Source organism: Myxocyprinus asiaticus, chromosome 5 (assembly GCF_019703515.2).
Source record: "Myxocyprinus asiaticus isolate MX2 ecotype Aquarium Trade chromosome 5, UBuf_Myxa_2, whole genome shotgun sequence".
Taxonomy (NCBI): domain Eukaryota; kingdom Metazoa; phylum Chordata; class Actinopteri; order Cypriniformes; family Catostomidae; genus Myxocyprinus; species Myxocyprinus asiaticus.
In genome coordinates, this window is record NC_059348.1 from 52,939,277 (window position 1) to 52,957,509 (window position 18,233).

General features: G+C 37.9%; 1 protein-coding gene across 6 annotated transcripts in view; it reads right to left on the bottom strand.

The window, feature by feature from the left end:
* LOC127440668 (ankyrin repeat domain-containing protein 12-like) overlaps positions 1 to 17,360 on the bottom strand; it is a 94,776-nt gene extending 77,416 nt beyond the window's left edge. For all 6 annotated transcript variants that reach the window (XR_007897174.1, XR_007897175.1, XM_051697397.1 and 3 more), the window contains exon 1: positions 17,206 to 17,360. The gene's annotated coding sequence lies outside the window, so the exon portion shown is untranslated. The remainder of the gene's footprint in view (positions 1 to 17,205) is intronic.
* Positions 17,361 to 18,233: the final 873 nt, after the last annotated feature.

Sequence of the window (18,233 nt, forward strand, 5' to 3'; positions counted from 1 at the left end):
GGGCAATTCAACCATTTCAAACATCTAGACAGCTCCGTCATTCTGAACAGCACTGACGAGGGAAAGAGAAAACACCTGCATATACCATACGTTTCACAACTGATACTATACCAGTATCAATTACAAGACTGCTCACATCTGTAATAACATTTATCACAGAAAACTGTAATAGAATTCTCTGTGGCAGTTGTAAAAGAAAAAAATACATTTTTAAATGTGTTTAGGCTATTATTATTTCATAAAAAATAAAATGTTTATTTTCAAGAAAGACTACCCATTCACTGTAATGAGGAGCCAGCCTCATATTTCCAGATGATGTATGATATTAGGAAACAAACTGGCCTGAGTTGGCTTCAGATGTTCCTAGAATCAAAAGGAAAACCATATCTGTTATGGAGTAGGAAACAAACATTTCCCCTATAGAACAACAGAACCAAATCCGTAAAGTGGTTTACTCATGAATATTATATTTAGGCCTATAGAAACAAGGTGTTTAGTTTGATTTCCCACAGCACCTTGAAATACAAAAACTGTGTGATTCAGAGGTTTCTAGATGCTCTGCTGATCAAAAATAAATAATATTCATTACAAACATGAAATGCAAGTAAATATCTTAAATAATAATTGCAATAAAGTAAAAAAAAAACAAACAAAAAAAACACGCATCACATATGGGATGACCATGTACGTCAGCCACCACCGAAGACCATTTTTTTAACCCAGGAAAAACCCTGAGAATGTAATGCGACAAACTCAAGACTGCAGATGAAGAGAGAAAAATGTTGATTATAAATATACCAACAATTTATTCAGAAAAGTGCTGATAAAAAAATAGATTAAAAGTCATCCAAATTGACTTAAACTAGTGACTTTTTCGTGACTGTGAGCTATGTATTTTTATGCCTACGTTATCATTTCATTAGCTTAGCAACATTAACGTTAAACTAAGGCTGCACAATGAATCGAAAAAATAATTGAGATTACAGCATTCAATTTTAGGCCTACTCCTGTTGCAGCGAAATTTCTGTATACATAATTTTTTGTCTATTGTGTGAATGAACGCAATAGCAAATCAGAGGTTTTTAAATTAGTCTATCGCCATATCAGTAACGACTACCTAGTATTGTTGCATTGATCACTTTCTTTGTAAAAAAAAGTTAAAACTTTGAAAACGTTCTTTTGTTTTTCATGCAATAAAAGCAATTCAGGAACACAGTGATGTGTAGCCCACGTAAAGAATGTGTCATGCAGTTGCCCCACACAAAATAAGCATTTTAATGCAAATCCTACTAATCGAAATGTAATAAATCTCGATTGCAATATGAAGGGAAATTATCGACAATTATAAATGTCAATATTGTGCAGCCTTAAATTAAACTCTATTAAATCTCATGTGCTTCTTGTGAGGATTGCTATTTTTGTGACACATGGAGTTTATGCCAATGTAGAGCATTCCAAATCAGTCACTTATGAGGTTCCATTTCAGATAGGATGCTGCCTTAAAAGGTAATGCTGCCTATGTACAGTGCTGTGGAAATGTATTTGCCCCCATCCAGATTTCTTCGGTTCTTTTCGTACTAAATTGTTTTAGATCTTCAAACGAGATATAACATAAAACAAAGGCAACCTGAGTAAACACAAAATACAGTTTTCAAATTTGATATATATTATTGAAGCAAAAAACGTTATCCAACACCTATATCACCCTTGTGAAAAACTAACCTCCCCCTTAAACTTAATAGCTGGTTGTGCCACCTTTAGCAGCAACAACTGCAACCAAACACTTCCGATAACTGGAGATCAGTCTTTCACAATGCTGTGGTGGAATTTTGGCACACTCTTCTTTGCAGAACTGCTTTAGTTCAGCCACATTGGAGGGTTTTTGAGCATGAACTGCCCTTTTAAGGTCCTGCCACAGCATCTCAATCGGGTTCAAGTCAGGACTTTGACTAGGCCACTCCAAAACTTTAATTTTGCTTCTTTTGGGCCATTTAGAGGTGGACTTAGCACTCCTATGCTTTGGATCATTGCCTTGCTGCATAATTCAGTTGCACTTGAGCTTCAACTCACGGACTGATGACCGGACGTTCTCCTTTAGGATTTTCTGGTAGAGAGCAGAATTCATGTTTCCCTCAATTACTGCAAGTCACCCTGGCCCTGAAGCCACCATCACACTACCACCTCCATGCTTGGCCGTAGGTATGATGTTCTTCTTGTGGAATTCTGTGTTTGAATAACACCAGATGTAACGGGATCCCTGTCTTCCAAACAGTTCCACTTTTGACTCATTAGTCCACAGAACATTCTCCCAAAAGGTTTGAGAATCATCAAGGTGTGTTTTGGCAAAATTCAGAAGAGTTTTAATGTTCTTCTGGGTTAGCAGTGGTTTTCGCCTCGCCACTCTTCCATGGATGGCATTTTTGCCCAGTGTCTTTCTGATAGTGGAGTCATGAACAGTGACCTTTATTGATGTGAGAGAGGCCTGCAGTTCCTTGTATGTTATTCTTGGCGTTTTTGTGACTTCCTGAATGAGTCACCGCTGTGCTCTTGGAGCAATTTTGGAAGGTCGGCCACTTCTGGGAAGGTTCACTACTGTGCCAAGTTTTCTCCATTTGGAGATAATGGCTCTCACTTTGAAATCGCTCTGTAACCCTTCCCAGACTGATGTATTTCAATCACCTATTTCCTCATAATTTCGGGAACTTCTTTCAACCTTGGCAGTGCGCTATTGGGTGAGACCTTTTAGCCAACTTCATGCTACAGAAAAAGTTCTATTTAGGTGTTGATTTGATTGAACAGGGCTGGCAGTAATCAGGCCTGGGTGTGTCTAGTCCAGCTGAACCCCATTATGAATGCAGTTTCATAGATTTTGGGATTTAATAACTAAGGTGCAAAGACTTTTTCACACAGGTATTGGATAACTTTTTTGCTTCAATAAATAACATTATCATTTAAAAACTGTATTTTGTGTTTAATCAGTTTGCCTTAGTTTTATGTTTGATTTTGTTTGAATTTTTGAAATTTAGAACGAGATATACACCAAAAAAAGTAGAAATCAGGATGGGGCAAATACTTTTCCACAGCACTGTAGGCAGCAGAGCAGACAACAAGGCAGGTTACTAAGTTTCAGAACAGAGCCTATTTCTAGAAACTATGACTTTCCATTGTAGTGGAAATAGCAAGGACCCTAGTCACCGCATCAGCTGTGTCCTGCACGCCCAGAGAACCTCATGTTACTCTGTCATCCCACTGTAGATTTTCAAAGCCTGACCTTTGAGGAGTGAAGGATGGAACCTGATCTATTTTCACATGGGGTTTCCCCACGCTGTCTCTACAAGGGACTCGTAAAAAAAGGAAATTCTGATGTTTTGTGCATGCTATTGAAGAGAAACGCAAGAGGGGAAAATGTGCGACGTGTGACTTATGCAGCATTTGGTCAAGGGGGAACTGCGAACCTCTCTCAGAACCGACGCATGTTTCCACTAACTTCAGAGCCAAACAATGACATAATAATGTATTAGGCTACGTTACTACATAAGCTGACAACTAATGAGTGTTTATGAGTCTTACTACAGGTTTTGACAACATTCTTTACATCTCAAGTAATTTAATTAAGTATCTTTTTGACATCACAAGTTATCGTCAATATTAATATTTGGGCATTTACATATTATCGGCATCTGCCAATAACCGTGTCCACTTGACCAGTTAAAATGGGGAGAAAAAAAAAAAAAAAAAGATGCAGCATACTCAAAAGCATAAGGATGTGTAAAACTATGTAGGCTAAATGACAAGCATTTTAATTCTACACAAATGTACAGAGCTAACCACAAAGTTCTGTACGCACATATTCCATGTGGGCCTGCTGATAAGACAACCGATACTATGGTTGTTGGGTTAAATTTGTGCAGGGTAGAATTTGAAAACACCTCTAAAATAGGCCCTCGAAAGGGCCTATTTCAAATCTTGCCACTTTAGGCCTAAATCAGACAAAGCTTTCCTTTAGCAAAACAAGACCAATAAAGAAAATATTTAACTGAAAAGAGCATTACATCAAAATAAAATGTGCCAAATTTGAAAGTCCTGCAGCTAAAAATCGGTCTGTGCTTGCCGAAATTCAAATAATCATTGCCCCAAGTTAGGGCTGAAACGACTAGTCGATGTTATCGACAATGTCGACAATAATAAATGGTCAACCAAAATTTCAGTTATCAAATAGTCGTTTGATCTCATTTAACCTAACATGAGATCACATTAAACTCTAATGATGATGCGCGAGAGCACCAACAATCATCCATGCGATTATCTAATCAGCCAATCGTGTGGCAGCAGTGCAGTGCATAAAATCATGCAGATACGGGTCAGGAACTTCAGTTAATGTTCACATCAACCATCAGAATGGGGAACAAATGTGATCTCAGTGATTTGGACCGTGGCATGATTGTTGGTGCCAGATGGGCTGGTTTGAGTATTTCTGTAACTGCTGATCTCCTGGGATTTTCACACACAACAGTCTCTAGAATTTACTCCGAATGGAGCCAAAAACAAAAAACATCCAGTGAGCGGCAGTTCTGTGGATGGAAATGCCTTGTTGATGAGAGAGGTCAACAGAGAATGGCCAGACTGGTTCAAACTGATAAAGTCTATGGTAACTCAGATAACCGCTCTGTACAATTGTGGTGAGAAGAATATCATCACATCAGAATGCTTTTCTGAGATGCAGGTTGGAGCTGTTTTGGTGGCACGAGGAGGACCTACACAATATTAGGCAGGTGGTTTTAATGTTGTGGCATTTATCACAATACCAGGATTTCAGTAGTCTTTAGTGAAATGTGATGATTTTTTTATACCATCTTCAATAACACAACAAATAATCTATTAGGTTACATTTAAACTTACAAGTCGTACATTTCGATACAAATCACATTTTCCCCCAATGTTTACGTTCTCTTTAAACATAAGTCTGTTTTCACATGAACACCTCACCAAGATGGGCATTTTTGCAGAATTTTGAAATGTATTTGACCGTTTAGGCGCAAGCATTCTCGGAGCACACGTGCACATCAAGTTTTGTATTTTGTTCTCTAGGTCTGGACAGGCAAAGAATAGGAGTGTGTGCTTTCAGTCATTTGGACATCTGGTGAACTTAATATTGAAGTTTTTGAATGGACTTTTATGTCCGTACCATAATTTACCTTTATGAGTAACATTTTTGTGATATTTGAGCTCTCATTGTGTAATAACTGTTCTGTTTGCAAAAAGGCCTCAATTGCTTTTCTTTTCAAATTTGTAATAGATAGAAGTTAGTTACTCTAACTCTATAAGCTAAAACTGTGCTTACTGTTGTTGGGTCTACGGTATGGACACTGTATTTTAATATACATCATACGACTACTGCAATTAATTTGACAGTATAACACAAACTGTAAATCATTATACAGTATGTTGTATATACTGTAGACAGTTTTACAGGAATTTTACTGTGGTATGGAATACAGCAGCTTGCTGGCCATTTGTTGCCAGTAAGTAATTGTTGATTTTACGTCAAAGTTTTTACAGTGTGGTTAACATTGGTGTATGTAACATAATTAGTGGTGCACCAATTAGGAAATGAGGCAGATAGTGATCTCTGATTATTTAACACGAAGATCGGCCAATACCAATTTTTTCTTAAAGTGCCCTTTGCCACACTTTTGCAAGTTATATGCTGCAGTTATGTTTATGCCCCACACAGTAAAATTACGGTAACACTTTACAAAAAGTTTCCATTTGTTAACATTATTTAATAACATTACTGTAGTTAACATGAACTAATGAACTTGATGTTTGTTACAACATATACTAATACATTTTTAAAACCAAAAGTTGTATTAGTTAATGCACATTAATGCACTATGAACTAACATGAACTAACAATGAACAACTGCATTTTTATTAACTAACATTGATTAATAAATGCTGTAAAAATATAGTGCATTGTTCGTTCATGATACCTAATGCATTAATGTTAAAGAAATGAAATCTTTTTATTAAGTTACCAAAATTACATTAATTGTGAATTGCTAACATTGAAAACAGTTATGAATAGTTCTGTTGCCAATATCAAAGGTCATTGTGACTACTGTCAACCAAAAACCATGAGAGCATCACACACAGCAGAGATACTTTCAAAAATACAAAAAATATATCCATTACAAGCTTTAAAATTGCTCCAGTGAGAAATCATTCATATCTAGGATTTGTTTACCGTCTTTGGCGTCTTGTAATTTTGGCGTTGTAACTCAAATCACTAATTAAGCAAATGCATGAAGACGCAGTGCCATTATTGAAGGTTAAACAGTAATATCTGTTATTAGTGGTATTGTAACCAACATTAATCTGATTTAAATTGGGATCCTCACAGAATAGCGCTGAGATGAGTACCTGATGAGATTTTAAGAGCACTGAGAGCGCTCATGTTCGAGAGAGTAAAGCTAAAAGTGCTCATGATCGCTCAAACAGTAGGGATGGGCATTCATCAATAATTTGGTATTCGAATTTTTAAGCTAATAAAAAAATGAATACTCAAATACTCCTATTTAAATGAAGGTAATTAATGAAAGAGACATTGTAAAATTATTTTTTACTTTAAGTTTGCATCACCATTTAAAATAAGCTTCTAATTATATCCAAAATGAGCTTATATCATGTCCTGTGCTTTTTTGTTGAAAACGTTTAAACAAGCAATGCGTGAAAAAGTACAGAATGAAAGCATTTTAAGCTCATGCAAAGCAAAGAAAAAGAAACCGCTAATAAAGTAGACTGACGTAATTAATGTACAGAACGACTATTAACTCTCGGCATATAATAGTTATGTTTATATTGTATCTCATGTCATGTTTTTGTTGATATAGTATAGTTTCTGTAAACTATACTCATTTATACACACCAGTTTAACTGAATAAATGTCTCTCCGCTAGCAAAGCGTCACGGGTATTACGTTGCAACAGGGACGCTGCTTTCTGTCGAGTTGCACATTTATGGGAGTAAAGAGTACACCGCTTATCCAGTACATTTAAACAGGAAACCAGCTTTCTCACAGTAAGCCACATTCTGGCAATAACCCGCTTTTTGGTGTCCATCTAAACGTACTGACAGAACGGTTTGCTCATCAAATGTGATCAACTTGTGTCCACACTCAACAGCTCTACCTACTAGCTAAAATAGTATTTTTATTTTTCGAATACTTATTGCAAAACGAATACTCGAGTATGACTACTCGTGCACATCCCTATCGCTCCACACAACATCTTGACTAGCGTTACATCACATGTACTCAGATTTGTATTTGCATGTTTATTTGTTGTTTAATTTGTTTTTATACCCGTTAGCAGCCTCTTTATCCTCTTCCTGCTCACTGTGCTACGAGTCAGATTAATGAGGCAAAAAATGGGCAACTTGATATTCATACATGTCTCACACATTTTTAAAAACAAAACTGCATACTCATGTGAATTACCTCATGTCTCAAAGTTTAAATTCATGAATGCTTAGAATTGCCTACAACTCACCCTTCCAAAGGCCACTCTTTCATGCTTAAAGGACTCAGCAAGCACTCATTTATTAGAGGAGCAGTGTATGTGTGATTCCCTATGTGCTGCAAAAAAGATCTGCCCTGATTCTAGGCATGACCAGCCAATCGCCGATCACGGATTTAAGACGAATATCGTCCGATTTCGATCGGTGGCCAATCGATCGGTGCACCCCTAATAATTAACCATATTGTAATGCCTATTTATGGAAAATCACGAAAATAACATCTTGCAGAAAATAGATTTAAAATAAATTAAGCACTTCTTGCAAAAAAAAAAAAAAAAAAAAAAAAAAAGAAAAAAGACAGAAATAACGTGGAGCGCATCTTTTGACGGTGGACTGCTGCATCCTCCGCTGTAGAGCGCTCGGAATCGGCCCGCAAAATCAGAATTGCAAAGAATCAGCCACGAGTTTGTGGGCGCATTTGCGCCATTGCCTGCATAATTCTTTTAGTGAATCCTGGCGTTACACCAGCATGTGCAAATAACCGACGAATTCATTCCCCGCTCAAGCCTAGTTTCAGTTTCACGTGAAGTGTGCCCACTGATAGATACGCTCGCGCTGCGCACATGGATATTTACATATCATGATATACATGATATAGCAAAGTCTCTATCGACTGACACACTATATCGTCACCACGACATATCATATCGCCCAGCCCTACAATGCATTATGTGAGTGCTTGAAACAAAATGACCATCTCTGGAGGCACTGTACACTTTAATCGTTGTGCAGGTCGCTGATAACGTAGCACTCGAGTTACCCCTTATTATCACGTGATGCATAATTCCAAATATTTTTCGCCAATACCGAACAAATCTAATGAGAGAGCATTTCACCATATCAAAATAACAACTACAACAATAATAATAAAGCAATACATAACCTTTATTATAAAATTAAAGTAACCAAAAAAAGGGGAAAAAAGAAAGATTTTAAACGTCAATATTTTAAATATTTAAACTATTATTGTTCATGCAGTTATATGCTGTGCTATATGTTAACAAATATTTGCTAATAGAGAACTGAAAATTTCATATCATACAGGGAAGTAACAAAAAAGAAAATTACATTATTATGTACGACAATTAATCATCAGCCAAAATTTCATAATCGTGAATGCCCTCTATTTTATTTTGTTAATGTTAAGCCCACATACTTCAAAGCCCTGTGTCTGTGCAGCAAATCAAAAATGGCATCCAGTTTGAACATGAAGTGAGGAGTGCGTTCTCTCACGGGAACGATTACGAGCACAAAGGCCAATGTCTAATGGGTAGGAGAGTGAGTCAGTCTGCTCTTACGCATGCTAGTTTCTGTCTCTCTCTCTCTTTTCCTTTTCTCCCTCACTCTCATGCAACCAGCCTCTGCTCACATGAGCTCCATGGAAATGCATGTGCTCCAACCATTCAGCGCGCAGTGAATGAACTCGACAGAAACACTGCAGCATACGCATATCATCTGTGCAAATGAAAGCAAAACTAGGACGCAACTGTAAACAGTGCAGCAAATGTGCAGACAGACATGCTGGCAGTTGATGCATTACGTGTCCATGGATTTTTCTTTTTTTTTTTTAATCAACATCAATATTTTAGTGTATACTTATATGAAAACAAATTAGGAAATGTTTCTTTGTGATTTAACCAGTTACCATTTCTATTTGCCTTAACTAGTTTATATTAAATGGCTCTGCGTTGAGACAAATGCATTTTTTTTTTAAAGTACAAATATTTCATAGTCTCTCAATTAACATGAGGTCATAAAAGCTGCATGAATAATAATTATAAAAGAATGAACAAAACATTGTTTAAAATGGTTTCAGAAGGTGTATAACATATCACACTGCAGGACAAAATATTTCATGTCAACTACCCTAATACAGGTACAAATTTGGATAAAACTGGGTCTGTTTGAGGATAGTACCAGGAATATTGACGCAAATGCATTGGAGCTTTCCAAGTACCAAAGACTAACTTAAAAACTAATAAAATACACACCATAGTGTTTAACATACAACTAGTGGCTGACCGATATATAATATATAGTTTTTTAATGGTCAATGCAAATACCTACCGTCATCTTCCGTGGAGGGTGGCCAGTTTAATGCTGATATATTATAACTCAAATAATACTGAAATTAGACATTTAGCCTACAAAATTTCTGATTTTGAATAAACACTTATTTCACATAGGGTTGTCACATTACCAAAATTTCAGTAGTCAGTACCAATGACAAGTAAAATTTTGATACCACAATTTTCTTTTTTTTTTTTTTTATACATAAAATAGGTCAGGGGGCCTGGTTAGCTCAGTGGTAAAGACGCTGGCTACCACCCATGGAGTTTGCTAGTTCGAATCCCAGGGCATGCTGAGTGACTCCAGCCAGGTCTCCAAAGCAACCAAATTGGGTAGAGTCACATGGGGTAACCTCCTCATGGTCACTATAATGTGGTTCGTTCTCAGTGGGGCACGTGGCGAGTTGAGCGTGGTTGCTGCGGAGGATGGCATGAAGCCTCCATGCGCGCTGTCTCCATGGCAACGTGCTCAACAAGCCACGTGATAAGATGCGTGGGTTGACGGTCTCAGACACGGAGGCAACTGGGATTCATCCTCCGCCACCCGGACTGAGGCAAACCACTACGCGACCACGAGGACTTAAAAGCACATTGCGAATTGGGCATTCCAAATTGGGAGAAAAAGGGGAAAATATCCAAAAAATAAATACACAAAAAATAAACATTAAATAGGTCATATGCTATTGAACACACTCCTTTAGCCTATTTACCAAAGTTAAAAGGTCATAACAACAGCCTACAGGCACTGCGCACGTCACAGTTAAAGTGGACACTTTTCCGTCATCTTCTACAACAAGCACAGCACATCAGTCTGTGTTTTCAGCTTATAAGATGCTTCAAACATTCCTGTGTCTGCTGAAGTGTGCAGCACATGCAGACTGGATTTATTTAATTCAATCGGCGGTTAAATAATCACACTATGACAAATCACTATTTTAATTTGATTAATTATCCATTTCAGTGTAAAAGGAGTAACAGCTAGGACTGGGAATTGCCACAGACCTCCCGATTCGATATTACAACAATATTTCCTAGTCAATTTTATTTGTATTGCGATATTGCAATTCTATAAGTATTGCGATTTAATGTTTTGATATAAAATAAAAATTCTTAAAAAGATCAAAGAAAATCGAACTCCTTTTTTTCAGAAAAAAAAAAGTCTATTGAAGAACAGATGTGTGACAGATGTGCTAAATGACCCTTGTTGCACTCTGTAACATATAATTTACAGGTAAAAGGTAGTAATGTGCAAAACTACCAATTTAAACCAGTCAGTGAGTTGTCTGAGCTAGGTGACTAGTTAGTGCAAAGGAACCTATGTATAAGGCTGCATTATGGCCATTTGTATTCAACAAATAAATATACAACATATCATTTTAACTTATCAAACTAATATTATTTTTGAATATACAGTAAAATAACATATATTAATACAGGCTTTTACAATTATCATAATGATAATTTTGAAACATAAAAATGGAGGCTAAATTCATAACTAAATTATGACACACGACAATTCACCTGTAGTCTCAGTGTCACCGCATGTTATTTGCATATGCATCCTGAGATACTCTGAGATCCTATGCAGCATTCTAGACAACACTATTCCTACAAACTGCTCCCAGCTGACTGACAGAGGGGGAAAAAAGTGAGAACTGACCATTTGCATGTGTTCCACGAGACACGATCACGCTGCGTGCGTGGGCGCCAAAGCACAGATGAACTTCTGGACAAAAAAGCAAATCAGAAACTTTCCATTTCTTTCGTCTGTTCTTCAAAATATAATCAGGTGTGTTTCCTCAAGCATGCGTCTTTGTGTCTAGCGACATTTCTTGTTGAAAGTGGCAGGTAAATGTGTAAAATTACCCGCCACTGCACATGAACACCCTGGCTGTTAGATTATAAATATTGCGGGGGCGCAAAATGTAGTTTACTGCATCCAACAGTTTGATAAGCCTTTTTAAAGCTAAACTATTTATTAAAGCAGTGTCAGACAGAATCTGCAGAATGACACCTGACAAATTCTCTCCACAACACCTCTCAAATACAGTTGAAGTCAGAAGTTTAACCCAAATACATTTACGTTTTTCACAATTCCTGACATTTAATCATAGAAAACATTCCCTGTCGTAGGTCAGTTAGGATCACTACTTTATTTTAAGAATGTGAAATGTCAGAATAATAGTAGAGAGAATGATTTATTTCAACTTTTATTTCTTTCATCACATTCCCAGTGGGTCAGAAGTTTACATACACTTTGTTAGTATTTGGTAGCATTGCCTTTAAATTGTTTAACTTGGGTCAAACATTTTGGGTATCCTTCCACAAGCTTCTCACAATAAGTTGCTGGAATTTTGGCCCATTCTTCCAGACAGAACTGGTGTAACTGAGTCAGGTTTGTAGGCCTCCTTGCTTGCACAGGCTTTTTCAGTTCTGCCCACAAATTTTCTATCAGATTGAGGTCAGGGTTTTTTGATGGCCACTCCAATACCTTGACTTTGTTGTCCTTAAGCCTTTTTGCCACAACTTTGGAGGTATGCTTGGGTTCATTGTCCATTTGGAAGACCCATTTGCGACCGAGCTTTAACTTCCTGGCTGATGTCTTGAGATGTTGCTCCAATATATTCACATAATTTTCCTTCCTCGTGATGCCATCTATTTTGTGAAGTGCATCAGTCCCTCCTGCAGTAGAGCACCCCCGCAACATGATGCCGCCACCCCCATGTTTCATGGATGGGATGGTGTTCTTCGGCTTGCAAGCCTCGCCCTTTTTCCCCCAAACATAACTATGGTAATTATGGCCAAACAGTTCCATTTTTGTTTCATTAGACCAGAGGACATTTCTCCAAAAAGTAAGATCTTGTCCCCATGTGAACTTGCAAACTGTATTCTGGCTTTATGGCGGTTTTGGAGCAGTGGTTTCTTCCATGCTGAGCAGCCTTTCAGGTTATATCGATATAGGACTCGTTTTACTGTGGATATAGATACTTGTCTACCTGTTTCCTCCAGCATCTTCACAAGGTCCTTTGCTGTTGTTCTGGGATTGATTTGCACTTTTCACACCAAACTACATTCATCTCTAGGAGACAGAAGATGGCTGCGTGGTCCCATGGTGTTTATACTTGTGTACTATTGTTTCTACAGATGAACGTGGTACCTTCAGGCGTTTGGAAATTGCTCCCAAGGATGAACCAGACTTGTGGAGGTCCACAATTTCTTTTCTGATGTATTGGCTGATTTCTTTAGATTTTCCCATGATGTCAAGCAAAGAGGCACTGAGTTTGAAGGTAGGCCTTAAAATACATCTACAGGAACACCTCCAATTCAGTACACCTCCTATCAGAAGCTAATTGGCTAATTGTCTAAAGGCTTGACATTTTCTGGAATTTTTCAAGCTGCTTAAAAGGCACAGTTAACTTAGTGTATGTAAACTTCTGATCCACTGGGGTCAGATTATGTGGTCACTACTGTGATATAGTAAGCTTAAAATGAAACAATCTGTCTGTAAACAATTGTTGGAAAAATTACTTGTCATGCACAAAGTAGATGTCCTAAACGACTTGCCAAAACTATAGTTTGCTAATATTAAATCTGTGGAGTGGTTAAAAAATGAGTTTTAATGACTTCAAGCTAAGTGTATGTAAACTTCTGACTTCAACTGTAAACTTTTGGATTATGCATAATAACAGGAATATTAATCAAAGCAGAGGATTTTGACGTCCGACAGTGAACAAACGGTGCTTGATGGCTGCGAGTAGCGGTGCATTAAAGGACTAAACGTAAAGAATTAAAGAGACAAAACTTTTCAGAAAGAAAACCTGTTAGTGTGGAACTCTGCACAAATATAGCTTCCTATATTTATCTATTAATCATTGTAGCATTAAGATAGCAAATATTTTTTATTATTAAATAAAAAAATAGATTTTTCGTTAGAGAGATGATTTTAAAATCATTGGCTCAAAAATTGCTATTTGAAACAGAATTGATTTTTTTCCCCAGCCCTAGTAATGGCACGTGCTCATAAGCAGAAAGCAGCTGTCTGTCAATCAGACAGCACGCGGGGGCTGAACCGAGTCGGTGCTTGGTAATACAGAAACACTGGTATTGTTACATTTTTTTTTTTTTATTTAGTATCGACTCGGTACCGAAGTACTGGTACTTTTAACATCAGTAATTTCACACAATACTCAAAATTCACTATAACATTAGAAACTGAATAAATTAGAATGTTTAATAAAATGTTTATGTTGACAAGGCTTTTGTTAGATTTTTATACAGACATAAGTGAAAATTAACAATTCTGTTAATAAGACAACAGACACGGTTATCAACCAATGCAGATAATCTTGAAATATTGGCCAAATATCAGCCTGGCACATATATCTGTCATTATAAACAACAACAACTATATATTCATAACAAACATACGCATAAATGCATACCCTGTTTTCTAAATTCTTGAATTTATTTTACTCTATGTGACGTTTGACAAGTGTGTCTTGTTCTTTTCTGCAGTAGATCAGTTTTTAAATGAATTTTAAGCTCAGACGAATGTGAAACATTATGAATATTGGTTTATTTTGAACTGGTAATTCCCAGAAATTATATACTTTTGGGGGTGGGGGGGTTATGTTTATTACTTCAACCTTTGACACTTGACAACTTTCATAGTCTGTCTATCTTTATTTTGGTTCAATCGGAGTTGCTTCCCATCTGCCAACTGCAGTTTGTTATTTTGCTGAGATACGTGTGAGTGTTGCCTTGAAAGTCCCTGTGAATTCCCACCGCATCATCACCACCGCAGCTCATTTATTTAACATAAAGGCATGCCTTATAACTACAGGCAACAGGCCTGTTTTATTCGTCATATTCACGTCAAATCGCACAGATTCTTACACGGAGGCCTTTCGTGCATGTGGCCCCGTGACTTTAAAGAGGGTCAGGAGGGTCAATGGAAAAACAGCAGGAACCACAAGCTCTCATTGGACTGTGGCCCAGCGGTGGAAAACTGGGATCTCTTGACTAATCCCTAATATGTCATTTTGCAAGTGTGTGAGCGCAAAACAAGACTAGGGGAGTGGGCGTAGACATCTGATCTAGATTCCATACTTAGAGGCTAATATGAATATTAAATCTGTCCTCCCCAAAAATAAAAGTCAAAGCAAGGCCTTAAAGCTACAAAGATACAAAAAAACAGAAATGACTATATAACACATTCTTTAATGTGTCTACTTTATACGCAGAATTTTCATTTAATTATTATAATATATTATTTGATCATATTTATGGCTTAAATAATTTAGGCAAACACACATTTTTATAAATAATGGTTAGCTAATATTAGCCATTCCATTAATGTGTCTTATAATTTTCTATTAAAATATATTATAAGTGATGGCGAGCTCATTTCAAAAGGAAATCCTAATACAAGCTATTTTTGCCTGAGCTTAATTAAGCTGTAATATTAAGTATTTTATTAATGTATAAAAAATACATTTCATAAGTGATGGCAAACTCTAATAAAAGCTATTTTTGCCTTAGCTTTGCTTGAAATATAAGTTTTAGATAACCAAACAATATGAAAACAACCAAAATGACATATCAAATGCAGTCAAATTGGCCTACTTTGTCTCCACAGATTTCAGGATCACAAAAAAAAAAAATATATATTTTACAATATTTTATCATCCACTAATATCTTAAACAGCTGTTCTCAATCAATAAAAAAAAAACTATATTTTCATTATTGTTGTCTTTTCAAATACCAATTAAGTCATTATCAAAACTATGTGAGAAAAATATTTATAACTTTATAATATCAGTTTCTGCATGTTTTGTAATAATATATATATAGAGAGAGAGAGAGAGAGACGTTCGCCGCTGTGCGAGATGTGGCGTCTCCCCAGTAAAAGAGAGAGACGTTCGCCGCTGTGCGAGATGTGGCGCCTCCCCAGTAAAAGAGAGAGACGTTCGCCGCTGTGCGAGATGTGGCGCCTCCCCAGTAAAAGAGAGAAGTTCGCCGCTGTGCGAGATGTGGCGCCTCCCCAGTAAAAGAGAGAGACGTTCGCCGCTGTGCGAGATGTGGCGCCTCCCCAGTAAAAGAGACGTTCACCACTGTGCGAGATGTGGCGCCTCCCCAGTAAAAGAGAGAGACGTTCGCCGCTGTGCGAGATGTGGCGCCTCCCCAGTAAAAGAGAGAGACGTTCGCCGCTGTGCGAGATGTGGCGCCTCCCCAGTAAAAGAGAGAGACGTTCGCCGCTGTGCGAGATGTGGCGCCTCCCCAGTAAAAGAGAGAGACGTTCGCCGCTGTGCGAGATGTGGAGCCTCCCCAGTAAAAGAGAGAGACGTTCGCCGCTGTGCGAGATGTGGCGCCTCCCCAGTAAAAGAGAGAGACGTTCGCCGCTGTGCGAGATGTGGCGCCTCCCCAGTAAAAGAGAGAGATGTTCGCCGCTGTGCGAGATGTGGCGCCTCCCCAGTAAAAGAGAGATCCCTCACCACTGTGCGAGATGTGGCGCCTCCCCAGTAAAAGAGAGAGATGTTCGCCGCTGTGCGAGATGTGGTGCCTCCCCAGTAAAAGAGAGATCCCTCACCACTGTGCGAGATGTGGTGCCTCCCCAGTAAAAGAGAGAGATATTCGCCACTGTGTGAGATGCGGTGCCTCCCCAGTAAAAGCCTGATTGTGTCAATTAGATTGTGCTCATAGTAAACAATGTAGTAACGTGTTATGTCAGCGAGGGGGTAAAAAACTATGAAAGACACTGAGAAATGCAACTATTTGACATGCTTATGGCTGTAGCTGTACAGCTGAAGACGCCTCGTAACGTCCTAGACAAAAGGTTTCTGCAAGAAGGACGGCCACCAAATAAAGCTTTGTGGTATCACACGCACACACACACACACACACCCCAGAGCTGCATGCATGGATACTATATTTCATGCACGGCGTAGATGCAACTGTTCTCAATATAACAAACACCCAGAAACCATAATACAAAGACATTTCCATACATCTCAATGCATTTAAGCATGTGCAAATTTCAGATCAGAGGTGAGTATATGAATTTATGAGCATATATACAGTAGGTTTGAGAGAAATAATGCAAATTACAATAAATGCAAGGCTGCCACGCGCTCACGCAACGCGTTCTATGTGAATATCCAACCTGAAAACCGAAGGTAAAATGTTTTAATGTGAACACTATAGCAGACAGTATGATGTTGCGGACTGCGCCACCCCTCTCACGCACAGACAATGAGCCCGCAGTGGGTTTAGGAGAAGTGCGGGCCCCTCCAGCGCTTCACATCCGCGAACGCGCAACAAACGCGCCTGTCACTGACGCATGCACAACACACACGAACGCCTCGCGTAACCGACAACATACCTGTTCGAGCTGCCTCTACGGACAGAATAATATCAATAATAGGTTTGAAACCCAACGTTATTGTTGTACTAGTTCTCAGACTGGTTGGTTAAGCTCTCCACAGCTAAACTAAATGCGTTTTCCTCCCACAGTAATCGCAAAGCCCCGTCAAAAAACAACGAAAACTTTCCGCTTACCGTCACAAAGCTCTTCGACGTCCTCTTCGTCATTCACTTTCGAGCAGAAAACGAAATATGTGTGTTGGAGGGTGAAAGCTGAACATTAACCCTACGACAATGTGACGTCTCTCGGTTCTGGTTTTGAAAACATCGCCGTCAGTCCGTCTCTCAGAAAATCACTAGCGAGAAAAAAAAAAAATGCAAAGCCGCGCCTCTCATTGGCTGACGGGCGGTCATGTGATCCGCCGCGCTCACAAAGCGTTTTGCGTGCTCGTGCACGCTCTGCTTGCTAAGATATGACTTCCTTGCTGTTTAATATTTCTGTGCTCTCATAATGTTTTTATTTATCTTAATTATTTTACTTCTGTCTGATTTATTTTTGTCATTAATTAATTAATTTCTGCAAGCAATCTTTTCTATTTTATCTTATTTATTCTTTTGATCTTCTCTTTTTTCACAATTATCTGCAATTTATTAATATTTGTATGTATTTTATTTTATATATTGCTTTCATATCATCTTATTTATTTACTGTCAATTTAGGCAAATATATAGGAATCGTGGAAATGTATGCAAAGTGTCCTGTTTTTTCTCTCTCTCTTTCGTTAATTTGTTTGCTGTGCATATACTTTATTACGCTTTTATTATTTTAAATTGATGCCAAAACCAACTTGTATGCAGTGTTTGGTAAGTTACTCTAAAAAAGTAATTAATTACTAACTACTAATTACATCTTCTACAGTGTAATTAGATAAATGTACTAATTACTCTGTCTCAAAAGTAATTGTATTACTTATTACTAACTACTTTCTAAAACCCTTATCGACTTTGACCAGTTGAAAAATACAAGGATAGACATGAAACTGTTCTTTTAATTCTTTCAAATAAATCATATGAAATAAATTATTCATGAACTGGCCAAAGAATTTAAGGGGGCAGCGTTAAATTCGAATTTTTGGGGGGGGATTTTCCAATTCCCAATGCGCTCTAGGTCCTCGTGGTGGCATAGTGATTCGCCTCAATCTGGGTGGCGGAGGACGAATCTC